The sequence below is a fragment of the Equus przewalskii genome, chromosome 32 (genome assembly GCF_037783145.1).
Source record: "Equus przewalskii isolate Varuska chromosome 32, EquPr2, whole genome shotgun sequence".
NCBI lineage: Eukaryota > Metazoa > Chordata > Mammalia > Perissodactyla > Equidae > Equus > Equus przewalskii.
Window position 1 is genome coordinate 23,850,575 of NC_091862.1, and position 16,091 is coordinate 23,866,665.

Below are 16,091 nucleotides of genomic sequence, written 5' to 3' on the forward strand. Positions count from 1 at the left end.
CAAAGTATAATTTTACTAGATGAAGAGTCAGGGAAAGAGTATTCCATGCAAAGGCCCTGAGGTAGGTAATTTGTTGGCACTTTTGAGTAACTTAGAGAAACTTATCTTGGCTCAATCAAAGGTAAGGAGCAAGCAGAGAAATAGAAAATTGGTGTGAAATGAGGCTCAGGATATTTAAAGTATTGGAGGAATCATGATGAATCAAATATCATAAGATTTTGTAAGTTTGATGGTGTCTTTCTCCTTTACATTGTCCCTGGACCCATATTAATAACCACAGTAGGGGAAGGTCGTGGTGGGCTTGTAAGTGAGCAAGGAAGGCAAATGGCCCTGTGCAGGGGTCCCACTGTCCTTCTTTTCTTTCGGTGGAAACACAGTGGCCACATGTTTTACTCTGAAGTTTTCTTTCTTTTATACCCAACTCAATTAGTTCAATTTTTCAATGTGAGAACAAGTTTTTACTGTCTAATTTTTAGTTAACCTAAACTGGAAGTTATGTTCTATTCCTGTGGGTCTGTTGGGTAAAAATGACAAAGGTTTTTGTTATCTATGTTCAGTTATAAGCTTGGCTGCATCTTTTTCTTAGCAACATGGGAAATCATTTAAGGGTGGCTTACTAACATACCAGAGGTATATGGCCGTTGAGTAACCCCAGAAGAACATGTAACTCAGAATAGTGGGCCTGACTGCTGGTCCCTCTTTATCATTGTGCTCTTGTTCATCTCATGTTTAATCTACCATGAGTATACCAGAATCCCAAGAAAATACGGGTGAGAAAGCAGAGGGAAGGAGAATTTACTGACCGGAACTAGAAGAATTTATGTAGGTGGATGGCTCTTCTCTGAGTGAGATGGTTGGTAGGAGTCTAAATTAAGGGGCTGTTGAAGAATAGCACCTGGGTCTTTTAACAGTGGCTGAAATATAAAAAATCTGTATCTGGTGGGTGAGATACAGTAGCCAGATTTCTTAGGGAGACAACACTCAAAATTAAGTAGGCAAGAACTTTATGATTTAGAGAAAGCCATATGGATAATGGGAACAAGAGTTTTTTTCCCAAAGAGAAGACACTGTCAAAGATTAGAAAGATTGACAAATAGGCTGAGAATCAACCAAGGCTCCAAATCCAGTTGGGGAAATGGAAAGGTAATGAGAAACTGAGGCAGATAGCCCGTTAAAAAAGTGAGGACAGGAACCAGTTGTAATCTCTTACTGGTTTCTTCATTAATCAATAAGTTAAATAAAATCTTTGATACATGTTCAAACAACGTAGCAATCACAACACAACTACAACAACAAAAAAAGCTGCTCCCACCGCCATTGTTTTACAGTGAGCACATTGCAATCATTCTCTCTTGCAACAGAGCTGTGCTGTAATGAGTGATTCGTTACCCGATATTCACTGGAAGGAAAAAACATCCAAGATAAATTCTTTGAGGAATGTCCCTTATTACCTTACTGAGACAAAATATACATAGTTTAACTAGTTATATGTATCTTTTGTGCTTGCAGAGCAAAAAAAAAAAAAAAATCAAAATTTGAAAGTTTACCTGAATTTCTATATTTCACAAATAATAACTCCTAGAAGTTGTCCTATGAACCCCAAATCCTGAATTAACCTGGAGGAAGGAACACTGCTATGGGATAAAGGCCCTGTGTCTTTGAGAGCAGTGTTTGATAGTCATATGGTTTGACTAGATTCATTCATTACCAACTGACCAAGGATCACCAGGCACACAGAAATTAGGGGACTTCTCAGTATTTTAATGGGGTAACAACAGTGAGTACATATTTATAGAGGGAGCTAGAATACAAATGAGAAAAATCTAAACAATTTTTTTTAACAGTGATAAATATTCTGGGACCTGTGTATTAGTTGTTAAAAACAGGAATTTTCCAAATTTAAAATTCCTTTAAAACAATCACTTTGTTCATTCATAAGGGAAAATGGAATTATTATCAAAAACGGGAAGAGGCAACCTGAATCCAATGAACTGAACAAATTGCTGGCACCTGAACCCATGGCCAAGCTGTCTCTCATTTATGGTTTCTATTTTCCTTGGCCTCTCTTCCTGCTGCGGCAAAGTATGCCTTTGAAATTATAATTGCAAATGAAGCTAATAATAACATGTTTTGCTGAAGCTGTTTCTAGCAAAGTGTAAAATCCCACATTGATCTACCCTGTTTGAGTCAGTGAAAGCCAAAAACAATCAATATGACACGAAAGAGAACTACATTTCTCTTTCAAATTTGCATATTGCTGGGAGAGGAGAGTAAAAATAATTTTCTCCTGTTTTCTGGTTGGGCAAATATATTTCAAGACTTTTTGCTTGAATTATATAGCAGTCGTGCACACCTTGATTCTATTGTGAATAGCAGGCTTAGTGCCCTTTGGGGTTCAATGGAATGCTCTAATTAGCAAGGGAAGATTCCAGAAATATACTCAGTAACCAACTTCTGGGCAGTTGCAAATAATCCATTACAAAGCATCCGACTGTTTCGGAAATTACCCAAGTACCCTAAACTCGGATGGGTGGACTTATAGTAGGCATTGAAGAATAAATATTTGTCAAAAGAATTAAGAAAAGTATATATAAATTTAGGATCATCTATTTATTTACATTTATTCATTTATTTGTGTTTTTTTTTTAAAGTTTGGCACCTGAGCTAACAAGTGTTGCCAATCTTCTTTTTTTTCCCTGCTTTTTCTCCACAAATCCCCCCAGTACATAGTTGTATATTTTAGTTGTAGGTCCTTCTAGTTGTGGCATGTGGGACGCTGCCTCAGCGTGGCCTGACGAGCGGTGCCGTTGTCCGCGCCCGGGATCCAAACCAGGGAAACCCTGGGCCCCTGAAGCAGAGCATGTGAACTTAACTGCTCTGCCATGGGCTGGCCCCTTATTTATTTATGTAGTGATGCCATAAGGGTGAAAAAGCCACAAGTGGATTAGTAAGGGCATGAAGATTCTAGTGAATTTTATAACATAAAAATAGAATCCTGTTTAATTTACCACTGTTTATAACAATTAGGTAGTTTAACACTGGAAGAGATGATTCTTTTTCTGCCAAAAGTAGACTCATTCTGATAACCTCACAAGTTAAGACATTATGGAAGCTCCTTAACCTCAAGTTCAATTAAACCCTTTTGATAATTAGAGCAGGTACTCATTAAAACAGTAAAAAAGGTTTACCTTTATACCTGTGTAACTGATTAATTAGAAAAGAGCCTCACTCAGTCGAAATTCTTTCCTTTTGATATCACTAGTTATGGTGTGATCGTCTTTTGTAATATCTCTTTAAATGATGTTACACTCTTAAATTTGTATAATCTGCACCTCACATTCTGCTAGGTTTAGTTAAATTTCCTTTTAAAATTTGCCTGGGAATGATATCTATTCATTTGATTACAGAATAATTTTCAGGATGATCCGGAATGACGTCTACTAAAATGAACTGTAAGAGGGACAAATGTAAAATTCTACATTTACAGCTTAAAAAATACAAATTGAAAACAAATGTAACTCAGTGACATGTGGGAAAGAAAAGACTTAGGAATGATTGGTTTATTGCATGCTCCGTTTGTGTTCACTGCGTGATGGTGTTGCCAGCAGTGCTCACGTGATCTGAGGTAACATCTGTAGAAACAGAGTGTTCAGAAACGGTCCAGGTGCACTTACTATCCCAGCCCTCAGCTCTGGAGCAGCACAGGACAGAAGTTAGGGGACCCACTTTGAAGCCACATTGCTTAGGTATGAGGTTTGGCTCTTTCAAGAACTAGTTATGCAAACTTGGATGGGTTAGTTAATAATGTCTCCAAGATACAGTTTTCTCATCTTTGAAATTGGAATGATGCAATAGTACTTTTGTCAGATCAGTGTTTAAGAATTAAATGAGATAATATTTAATCAGTATGTTTATTTACTCATTAATTCAAAAATATTAAATAACACACCAACTAAAACAATCTCCTAACTGACTTTTTCTTGACCTGTGGAATCCCATTGCCTGGCAAACAGATACTCCACATCATCAACTTATTGATGAAATGCTTTCTGAACACTTTTATCGTCAATTAAATGTGGCTTTTCACTATAGCCATCTGTATGAGATTGCCTAGTTTTCCACATTCCGTACTCCTGTGGCCTAGAATTCCCATTAACAGTTTCCTTACCATTCAACCCTAATTTGAAAACTCTCTCGTATTTGAGAGTTTTGCATTCTAGCTAGACTATGTTGTTCCTACTGCACTGCAGTGATATAACCCCTTAATAATCACATTTTCTCATCTTCTGAAGGACTTTCAATCATGCGACCTCAGTCTTTCTGAGAGAAGTAATACAAATCCACATTTTAATTCCATAATTATTCATTTGCTCACATTTAAAAGATAATCTTGTAGTTCTCACTCATTTGTTGCATTAAAGAATGTATAGGAAAAGAAAAAGTCCATTTACCAAGTTGGATTTACTAAATATTATTTTGATCAAGTTATTGAAAGATAATTGATTACTTATCGTCAGATCTTCTATAAGAATCTACTTATAATAAACAGGATTGAGAGCCAGATTTATGCTTTGTTAGTTAATCAGTTTATCATTCAATATTTGTTTTCTTGTCTCTAGGATTTAAGGTCATGACAATGTATTATTTGTTAATGAAAATATGGCTCAAACATACAAAGCTACTTTATCCATATTTCTTTTACATTAATATACTTGAAATTTCAGATTTATGCTTTCATATAAATTTTTAAATTTATGCTTTAAAATTCTACTTTAAGTAGAATTAATAAGTATAATATTGCCATATTAATATTATACAAATTAAACTGTTTCAATACTAATGAAATTCAAGCACTAACAAATACATCCTTTAGAAAACATAATACAAGACTTACAAAATAAGCCTGCAAAACCATGATCAAAATTAACATCGGGAAATGTGTAACAATCCAATTTGAAAATAAGTGATTTCTCTAGACTTAAAAATTTAATTACCCCTTGAATATTTTATATTAATCTGAATCGTTTATACAAACAACTAAAAAACTGTCCTTGGGATCACCTTTATTAATTCTAATCAAACTTTGTTCCCATATGCAATTTTCAATACTTTGAAATATCTTTACAATAGGAATATAAAAGTTATGTGGTTCGACACTTGCTTTCTACCTACAATGCCTTAATAGATCATTAACGTTTTCAATATTTTTCATGTTGTCTATTACTTTATGCTCATATTTCGGAGTAATGCATATTGTGGTCATATTTATCAAAAGTAGGTACTCCTATATGCATTTTCTGTATCAAAAAAACACTGACGTATCTACACCTTTCTTAGACTTGGTGTCTCTATTAACTGAAGATTCTCTTTCATCTCTGGCAAATAGTAATAATTCTGGCTCTTTTTCAGTCTTAGTAAAAAGACAAAATAAATCACTTTTCATGAATATTATGATGAAAGAAAGCTTTATTATTGCTATGGCTCTTTATTTCTTATTCAGATATTGTTAAGAGAGTCCCAGGTTTTTCTAACTTTTTAGCACATGTATGACGTTCAAGGAAAGAGCTGTGTAATGAAAAAATTGTGGAAAAAATGTTTACATTAGAAGAGTATCTATCATGCAGTGAAAATACAAGATTTTAAATTTGTTTTCTTCCTCAGATAAGCACACTGTTTTAAGAAAACAAAACAATGAGCAATATTTTTCTATTTTTAATTTAAATGTAGTACAATTTAAGAAACAGTCAAAGTTTGGGACAAAAATCCAGGTTATAAAACCTCAAAACATTTGATTAAAGAATAATTTTAAAACATTCTAGTCAAAACGACTGGTTCTGAACTAGGAGTCCTTGAAGAAAGGAATTAAAATAGTTTGTTGGCAATAAAAGGAATAACTTAAAAAACTCTTTCTTTCTCTCCCTCTTTCTCTACAGGACACCATTCCCTAAGTGAGTCCGTTTGGAATAAATGTGCAGCTGTGGCTGCGTGTACTCTGATCCCTGACCTTCCTTCTACATTGATTTCCTTCTTCGTCTGTTCAAATCTCACCTTCTCAGTGAAGCCTACGCTGAGTGCTCCGTTTACAGTCACACCCTCCCCAACACGTTCCCAGTCCTCCTCACCCTTCTGTATTCCCCCCCAAAAATGTATCTCATTGTAACATTCTGTATAATTAATTTTTTGTTCTGTTGTTGTTTTCTGTTCTCACTAGATTGCTCCTCCAGGAAAGGGGCTTCCTACTGTCTAGAACATAGTGTGTGTTCAAAACTGTTTGTTTGAGGAGGCGAATTCCAGGAATATGGCAGAGTAGGAAGCACCAGGAATCCATCTGCCCACCCAGACAACAATGGCAGTGCAGAATCTGTCTGATGTAACTGTTTTGGAACTCTGGAATCAACTGAAGGCTCGCAACTTCCACAGCGTGGCCTGGACAATGAGTTGTAGTTCATTCCAGTCAATCTTAGCTCTTAGTTTAGCAGCAGCTGCCCATAGTACACCTCCAGCCCTGTGGTGGGCAACTGTGCATGTGTTCCTGAAGCAGTTTCCACACAGTTAAATGGAGTCATAGTGAGCAGTAAGGACTCTGTCCTCCAAATATTGAGGATCTGTGCTCTGACTGTTGATGGCTGCTTTTGCTTAGGGAGGTTCACACATAGAGTTGTGCAGCCATTCTGGAGCCCACTCGTTGTAAGCCCCTCCTCTTTCAACTGAAGTGACTTCCAGGGGATTTAAAGGGCTAGTGCCCTGACCTCCTTATTCATTTTTTTCTTTTTCCTCTTTTGGAAGATAGACATTAAAGACTAGAACATCCAAAAGCAACTGCATTTAAAGGGGAACATAGAAAGTCACTGTGCATGCCAGGGAAAGGAGCAGGCCAGAAAAGATCTGAGAAGACCTTCAGTTTACACCTCAGGCTGTTGCTCAGCATGGAGACAGCCTACATCAATCAAGAAAACAAAGATAAAAAAACAAAAACAGAAAACTGCGTGGAAGGGGAAAATCTGATTTTCAGAGTTGTCACATTGTTAGATTCAGATGTCCAATTTTCAACAAAAAATCAGAAGGCATACAAAAAAACCCAGGAAGGTAGGGCTCATTAAAAAGAAAAAAGTAAACCAATAGAAACTGACCCTGAGAAAGAACAGATGGCAGATCTAGTAGACAAAGATTTCAAACTGTCTTAAAGATGATCAAAGAACTAAAGGAAGATGAGAGAAAGTCGAGAAAATAATATGTGAGCAAAATGGAAATATTAAAAAGAGATAGAAAAACCTAAAAAGAAACCAAAAATAAATTAGCTGAAAATTGCAATAATTGAAATGAAAAGTTTACTAGAGGGATTCAGAGGCAGATTTGAGCAGATAAAAGAAAGAATCTGCAGATCTGAAGATAGGATTGAAATTGTTGAGTCTGAGCAACCTCAAGAAATATGATTGAAGAAAAGCAAACGGAGCCCAAGGAACTCATGGGGCCCATCAAGTGGACACTTCATGCATTGTGGGGATCCCAGGAAGGGAAGAGAAAAAGAAAAGGGCAGAGAAGTTATTTGAAGAAATAATGGCCAAAACCTCCCCAAATTTGATGAACAACATGAGCATAAACATCTAAAAGCTCAACGAAATCTAAGTACAATGAACTCAAAGAGATTCTCACTGAGACATATAATCGAACTGCTGAAAGACAAAGCAGAGAGAATCTAGAAAGCAACAAGAGAGAAGTGATTAATCACATATGAGGGATCCTCAATGAGAATGTTAGCAAATTTCTCATCAGAAAGTTTAGAGGCCAGAAGGCAGTGGACTGATATATTCAAAGTGCTAAAAGAAAAAAAATAAAACTGTTAACTCAAGAATCCTATATGTGGCAAAACTTGATATAGTTTTGAAAAGTGAGGAGAAATTAAGATATTTTGAGATAAACAAAAGCTGAGTGAGTTCATTACCATTAGACCTGCTCTTTAAGAAATCCTAAAGGGAGTTCTTTAGGTTGAAGTAAAAGGACACTAGACAGTAAATCAAAGCCATATGAATAAATAATGATTCCAGTACTCCACTTTTTTTCTACATGATTTGAGACATACGTTTTTTAAAAAAAAAACAATTATTAGTGTAAAAGCTAGTATTATTCTAACTCCACATTTTTATTTCTACATAGTTTAAGAGACTAATGAAATAAAAACAATTTTAAGTTTATGTTTTTGGACACACAATGTACAAAGGTGTAATTTTTGACATAAATAAATGAAAGGGGGGACAAAGCTGTATATGAGCAGAGTTTTTGTATATTATTGAAGTTAAACTGGTATAAATTCAAAATACAGTACTGTAACTCTAGGATATTAAATGTAATATCCATGGCAACCACAAAGAAAATACTTATTGAATACAACAAAACATTTCACTGCAAAAAATCAATGAAACACAAAAGATACGATATTATAGGAAACAAAAAAAGCTATAAGGCATATAGAACAAAACAGCAAAATGACAGAATTTAAACTTGCCTTATCAGTAATTACTTTAAATGTTAATGGGTTAAACTCTCCAATAAAAAGAGAGATGAGCAGAATGGATAAAAAACATGATTCAGGGGGCTGGCCCCATGGCCGAGTGGTTAAGTTCGCACGCTCTGCTGCAGGTGGCCCAGTGTTTTGTCGGTTCGAATCCTGGGCATGGATGTGGTACCGCTCATCAAGCCATGCTGAGGCGGTATCCCACATGCCACAACTAGAAAGACCCACAACTAAGAATATACAACTATGCACTGCGAGGCTTAAAAAAAAAACATGATTCAGCTATGTGCTGTCTACTAGAGACTTATTTTAGATTCAAAACCAGAAATAGGTTGAAACGTTGGAAAGGCTGGAAAACATATTCCATGCAAATAGTAACCAAAAGAGAGCGGAGGTGGCTATACTAGTATCAGGCAAAATAGGTTTAAGATGGAAAGTGTTAATGAGAGACAAACAAGGATAATATATATTAATAAAAGTTTTAATACAGCAAGACTATATAACAATGATAAAATTTTATGCTCCTAATAACAGACCATCAAAATATTTGAAGCAAAAATGGGCAGAATTGAAGGGAGAAATAGACATTTCTATAATAATAGTTGGAGACTTCAATACCTCACTTTTTTATTTATTTATTTGGTGAGGAAGATTGGCCTTGAGCTAACATCCGTTGCCAGTCTTCCCCTTTGGCTTGAGGAAGATTTTCTCTGAGATAACAGTCATGCTAATCCTTCTCTAATTTCTCTGTGGGATGCCACTACAGTATGGTTTAACAAGTGGTGTGTAGGTTCATGCCTGAGATCCAAACCTGTGAACGCTAGATCACCAAAGTGGAGAGTGTGAACTCACCACTATGCCACCAGGCTGACCCTAGTACCTTACACTTAATAAGAGAGAGAACGATCAGAGAGAAGATACCCAAAGAAACAGAGGACTTGAATAATACAATATATCAACTAAATCTAACAGACATATACAGAATACTACCCAACAACAAGAGAATACACATTCTTCTAAAGTATACATAGGAATTCTTTAGGATAAACCATATGTTAGGCCACAAATTAAGTACCAATAGACTGAAAAAGATATGTATTATACAAAATAACTTCAGCCACAGCAAGATTAAGTTAGAAATCAATAACAGAAGGAAAACCAGAAAATTCACAAGTTTATGAAAATTAAACAATACACTCTTAAGCAACCAGTTGATCAAAGAAGAAATCACATGGGAAATTAGAATTTACTTAGGGGGGATGAAAATAAAAGCAAAACATGCCAAGACTTATGAGGCACAGCACAAGCAGTGCTGCTGGGGAAATTGGTAGCTAGAAATGCTTCTATTAAAAAATAAGAAAGATCTCAAATCAACAACCGAAGTACACAACTTAAGGAACTAGAATAATAAGAAGAAACTAAACCCAAAGCTAGGAAATAATAAAGATTTCAGCAGAGATAAATGCAACGGTGACTAGAAAAATAATTTTAAAAATCAATGAAACCAAAATTTAGTTCCTTGAAAAGATCAATAAAATTGATGAATCTTTGTCTTGATTAACTAATAAAAAAGAGAAGTCTCCAATTACTAAAATCAGAAATGAAAGTGGAAACATTACTACTGATTCTACAGCAATAGAAAGGATTATAAGTGAATGCTATGAAAAACTGTATGTCAAAAAATTGGATAACCTAGAATGGGCAAATTCCTAGAAACACAAAACCTAACAAGAGTAATCACAAAGCAATAGAAAATTGGAATAGACTTATAATAGTAAGGAGATTGAATCAGTAATCAAAAATCTCTCAAGAAAGAGAAGCCCTGGACCTGATGGTTTTAGTGGTGAATTCTGCTGAATATTTAAAGAAGAACTAATACCAATTCTTCTCAAATTTTTCAAAAAAATTGAAGAGGAGGGCCCCTTTTCCAACTCATTCTATTGGGTCAGCTTTACCCAGATACCAAAGTAAGACAAAGACACTACAAGGAAAGAAAACAACAGATCAATGTTCCTTATGAACATTTATGCAAAAATCCTCAACAAAATACTAGCAAACCAAATTTAATAGCACAGTAAAAGGATTACACACCATAACCAAGTCATATTTTTCCCCTGGAATGCAAGGATGTTTTATGAAAATTGATCAACATAATACATCACATTAACAGAATGAAGGGAAAACCACATATGATCATCTCAATTGATGCAGAAAAAGCCCTTGAAAAATTCAACAACTTTTCATGAAAAAAACATTCAACAAACTCGGAAGAGCGGGAAACTACCTGAACATAATAAAAATCATATGTGAAAAACCCACAACAAACATCACACTCAGTGGTGAAAGACGCAAAGCGTTCCTCTGAGATCATGAACAAAGCAAGATGACTGTTTTTGCCACTTTTGTTCAACATAATATTAGAAGTGCTAACCAAATTAATTAGTTAAGAAAAAGAAATAAATGGCATCCAAATTATAAAGAAGTAAAATTATCTTGTTCATTGCTGATATGATCTTATATGTAGAAAAACCCCACTTCTGTTAGAATTCATAAACAAATTTACCAAAATAGTAGGATACAAAATCAACACATAAAAATGAGTTACATTTTTATACACTAAAAATTAATAATCTGAAACATAAATTAAGAAAATAATTCTATTTCCAATAACATCAAAAATTAATTTAATCAAGGAGTTGAAAAAATTGTAACATAGAAACTACAAAATACTGCAAAAAGAAATTAAAAAGACAAATAAATCAAAAGGTATTCCGTGTTAATAGATTGGAAAACTTAATATTTTTAGGATATCAAAGTAATGAAGAGATTCAATACAGGCTCTATCAAAATCCCAATAATGTTTTCTGTGAAACAGAAAAATCCATCCTAAAATTAATGTGGAATCTCAAGGGACCTGAATAGTCAAAACAATCCTGAAAAAGAGCAAAGTTGGAGGAAGTTGGATCACTTCCTGATTTCTTACTAAAAAGCTACAGTAATAAAAACAATGTGATATGGGCAAAAAGACAGACATATAGACCAATGGAGTGAAATATATAGCTCAGAAATAAATCTTTGCGTATATGGTCAAATGATTTTCAACAACAATGTCAAGACCATTCATTGGTAAAGTCTTTTTTTCAACAAATGGTGCTATAAAAGTTTAATATCCATTTGCAAAGGAATGAAGTTGGACCCTTACCTAACACCGTATACAATAATTAACCCCAAATGGATCAAAGATCTAAATATCAGAGCTAAAACTTTATAGTAGGGCAAAATGTTCATGACACTGTATTTGTCAATTAATTCTTGAAAAGCACATGTGACAAAAGAAAAAAATAGACAAATTAGACTTCCTGAAAATTAAAAACTTCTTTGCATTGAGGAACACTATCAACAGAGTGAAATGACAACTAACTGAATGGGAAGAAATGTTAGCAAATCACATATCTGATAAAGGATTAATATCCAGAGTATATATAGATCTCTTAAAACTCAACAGAAAATCAAACAACCTGATTAAATAATGGGCAAGGGAGTTGAATGGACATTTCTCCAAAGAAGATGTATGAATGGCCAACAAGCACATGAAAAGATACTTAATATCACTAATCAGTAGGAAAATGCAAATCAGAAACAGAATGAGATAACACCTGACATCCACTAGGATGACTCCTATCAAGAAAACATAAATAATAACTGTTGGTGAGGATGTAGGGAAATTGGAACCCCTGTGCATTGTTAGTGGAAACATAAAATGGTACTGCTGGTATAGAAAACAGTACGAGGGCAAAAAATTAAAAATAGAATTACCATATGATCCAGCAATTCCACTTCTGGGTGTATACACAAAAGAATGAAAGCCGGGTCTCAAAGAAATATTTCTACACCCATGTTCACAGCAGCATTATTCACAATAGGGAAACAACCCAAGTGTCCATCAACAGATGAATGGACAAGCAGAATGGGACATGCAATAAAATATTATTTAGCCTTAAAAAGGAAGTAAATTCTGACATATGCTACAACGTAGAGTAGATAAACATTGAAGACACGTTAAGCGAAATAAGCCAATCACAAAAAAGACAGATACTGTGTGACTATACTTACATGAGGTACTTATGGTAGTCAAAACCACAGAGATGGAAAGTAGAATGGTGGTTTCCAGGGACAGAGAGGAGGGGAATGGAGAGTTATTGTTTAATTGGTATGTAGTTTTAGTTTCAAGGTGAAAACAGTTCTGGAGATGGATGGTGGCAAAGATTGCACAAGAATAAGAAAGTTCTTAGTGTCACTGAACTGTGCACCTAAAAATGGTCAAGATGGTAAATTTCATGTTATGTGTATTTTATCACAATAAAAAAATTGAAAAGAAATCTAAATAATAAAATAGTTTTCCCATCTTAAAAAAAATGTTTGATGTTCAAGAAATAAGGCAAGAGCTTTCAACAATGAAACAATCTTTCTTTATGTAAAAGAGAACCGTGGAAAAGGTGTGGAGCAGGAAATTCTGAGAAATACAACAGAAGTCTTCTTTAAAAGTGTAAAGAAAGAATATAGGAAGTTAAAAACTATAGCTAGAGCAAATAGAACTTTTAGATGATCAAACCTATTCCTGTAATCACACTATTACCATTTAGGACCACTTGATTGAAAGTTTTTTTCTTTTTAAATAAAAGCGTTTATGTAATTCCTAAAGACTATATTTCTAATTTCCTTAAATGAAATATTCTGGTCTGGAAAGCACTGATCTTCCAATAATTGTCTTTCTAATCAACTTCAATTAACAGGGACTGGACTTTTCCTCCATCTGCAAGAACCAAAAGAAAAGAAAAAAAAGAAAGAAAAGAAATGAAACAAAACAATAACGTTTAAGACACTGAATATTTTGTAACAAAGGTCAGTGATCCCCTGAAAATACAGTCAACAAACGAGGTAAGCCCTGCTATTGTCCCAGATTACTGTCTTGAGAGGGTTTCTAAGCCACAGTAGAGGGATAGGGGACCTCTGGCAGAGCCAAGGGCTCTCCCTGATTTGCTGAGATGAAGCTGACAGTCCTAGGCAGCTAGAATTAATGGGACAGAGCACTGGAGGGGAGAGAGCTGCAGAGAAAGAGAACCTCAAAAACCTGCAGACATTGCCCCTCAGATATTCAGCATAGTGTTGAACAGTGTATCCAAGTGAGAAAACTACCCAAGGATGGTATAAAAACCACCCAAAAGAATTAGAGGGAAAATACATGAACACACAAGTCTAGGGATAGTAACAATTCCTACCAGGCCACGGAAGAACCCCATAATTCACAGAGCATTGGGTATAGTATTCAGAGTGACATTTTCTCTGCAATGGGGAATAATTAGATCTAGGAAAATTTTATCTGGTTTCATCTACCAAATCTTGAAAGCAAATCCTGAAAGGCAACTGAGTAACATAACTATGAACAGAATAAAGCTCCAGAATGTTTATAGGAACACAAGAGCATCTAGCACTCAACAGGTAAAGTTCACAATGTCTGACACCCAATCAGGTTTACCAGGCATGTAAGGAAGCATGAAAACACGTTCCAGGTTGAGGAGAAAAATCATCCAATTGAAATTGACACAGAAGTGACATAGATGATAGAATTAACAGACCTGGGCATTAAAAGTTATAATTGCATTCAACATGTTCAAAAAGTAAAGTAGGTTAGGTGTCTACCGTGTGGCTAGCATGCAGTAAGCGTTAAGCTAATGGTAGCTATTCGCTAATCGTAGGACAGTGAATATTTTTAATGATGACATACTTATTCTGGTGTTTTATAACATTTCATTAAATGATTTTTATTTTTTAAGGCTTTGTACTTTAATGTTTTTAATTTTGTGTGACATCTGATTGGAAAAAACTCGGGGGAAATGCTGCTGTCAAGATATGATGTAAGATCTGGGATTCTGCTGTGCTCAGAAATGATATATGTGCTCCCACTGAGCAAGAGCTGGGCTTAAGGGAGAGGCTGGCTTCCTTGAAACATCGCATGTAAAGTATCCTGTTGGATATCTTATCCCTGCCTACGTTGTAAAGCCAAATATGCCCCTCCTGTGATTATGTAATGGACTTGATTCACCAGCTGCTTCTCTGCATGGGAAGGATTAATTTAGAAAGCTAATAAACATCACATTTAGAGCATATTTATTCTGAAGCAAAACAGGAAAAACTTTTTGAAGTGAGCTGATTGCAAATGTACTCATTTGAGTTAGTGTTTGCTTCATTTAAACTCAGTTATGCTTTTTGAGATCATTAATTGTGAATAATGAACTGTGTATAATGGTCTTAATTCTCATATTTGGAGGGGAATAGAATAAATTTCAGGTCAGGCAGTCTTCAAATTTTTGAGTTTTCATCTGGAAATTTTATATTTTGTAAATGGAAACAATAAAAATAAAATCTAAATTTTATCATTAAAGAATGGTCTAATAAATGATTCTCTCATTAAGCAAAGGCTTAAGCCCAAAAGACTGTAAAAATGGAACAAAATATCATTCATTTTAAAGAAATAATAACTTTTATGGCACTCTGTTATAAAGTGCCAAGGTGGTATATAAGCAGGTTAAGCAAACTAACACAGTGACCAATGATGTTAAATCGAATGTTATACGGTTCAGTACCTTACCATAACGTATATTACTTGAATTTTTCTTCTTAACAATTTTGGTCCAAAATTCATAGATGACGCAGCAAATCATGAGAGTTATGCAATTCAGAAGAGCTTCTTTGTTGATTTTTTCATGGGCAACTTTTTTTTTCACAAGAGTCAGTGACATTTCATTATACTTTGAAAAATTTATTCTGCTTTGCTGACTTTCCCTCACTGTATATTTTTCCAAACAATAATGGAATTAAAGATTAAGCCATTCTTCTGCTTTTATGTAATGATTGTTTTCCTTTTTGAATTATCTTCTCAATCACGTTAATAGTTTCGTTTTTTCTAACAACGCACAGTGCATACTTGCTCTTAAAAGTGTATATGGTAACTATTCTTTGCATATGCTATTCATTTCCCTATTGTTACATTTCACTATCAAAATCTCCATTTTTCCTGAATAGTAGGTTTTCTCAAAGGGAGTTCTTGACTTTGCTTTTAGAGCAGGAGTGAGCAAGATACAGCGTGAGGGCTAACTCCAGCCCACTGCCTTTTTTTGTACAGCTGTGAGCTAAAAATGGTTTTTATATTCTGAAATGGTTGAAGAAAAATAAAAAGGACAATATTTTGTGAAAAGTGAAAATAATATGAAATTCAAATTTTTGCATCTATAAGTAAAATTTTTGTTTTTAAAAATTAATATTTTTGGAAATTTTCTTTCTTTGTATATAAGTTTTACATAATAGCCTTGATTTTGCCTCTTAGGTCAGCAAAGCCTAAATATTTAATATCTGGCCATTTACAGACAACTTTGCTGACCCTTGCTGTAGAGAAATGGTTTGCAATTTTTATGAAATACCACATTTTTATAATTGTTGGTTCAAAATCATTTCAGTAGCTGAATTAAATATGCATTCCAAAAGCTGGAATGCACTGAATTTTAAAGCAAGTATATGGAAT

At 34.6% G+C, this 16,091-nt stretch overlaps 1 long non-coding RNA gene across 1 annotated transcript in view; it reads left to right on the forward strand.

Moving 5' to 3' along the window:
• LOC139080720 (uncharacterized) overlaps positions 1-6,176 on the forward strand; it is a 65,423-nt gene extending 59,247 nt beyond the window's left edge. Inside the window, exon 4 of the long non-coding RNA XR_011535442.1 lies at positions 5,934-6,176. This is a non-coding gene — a long non-coding RNA (uncharacterized lncRNA). The remainder of the gene's footprint in view (positions 1-5,933) is intronic.
• The last annotated feature ends 9,915 nt before the right edge of the window (positions 6,177-16,091 follow it).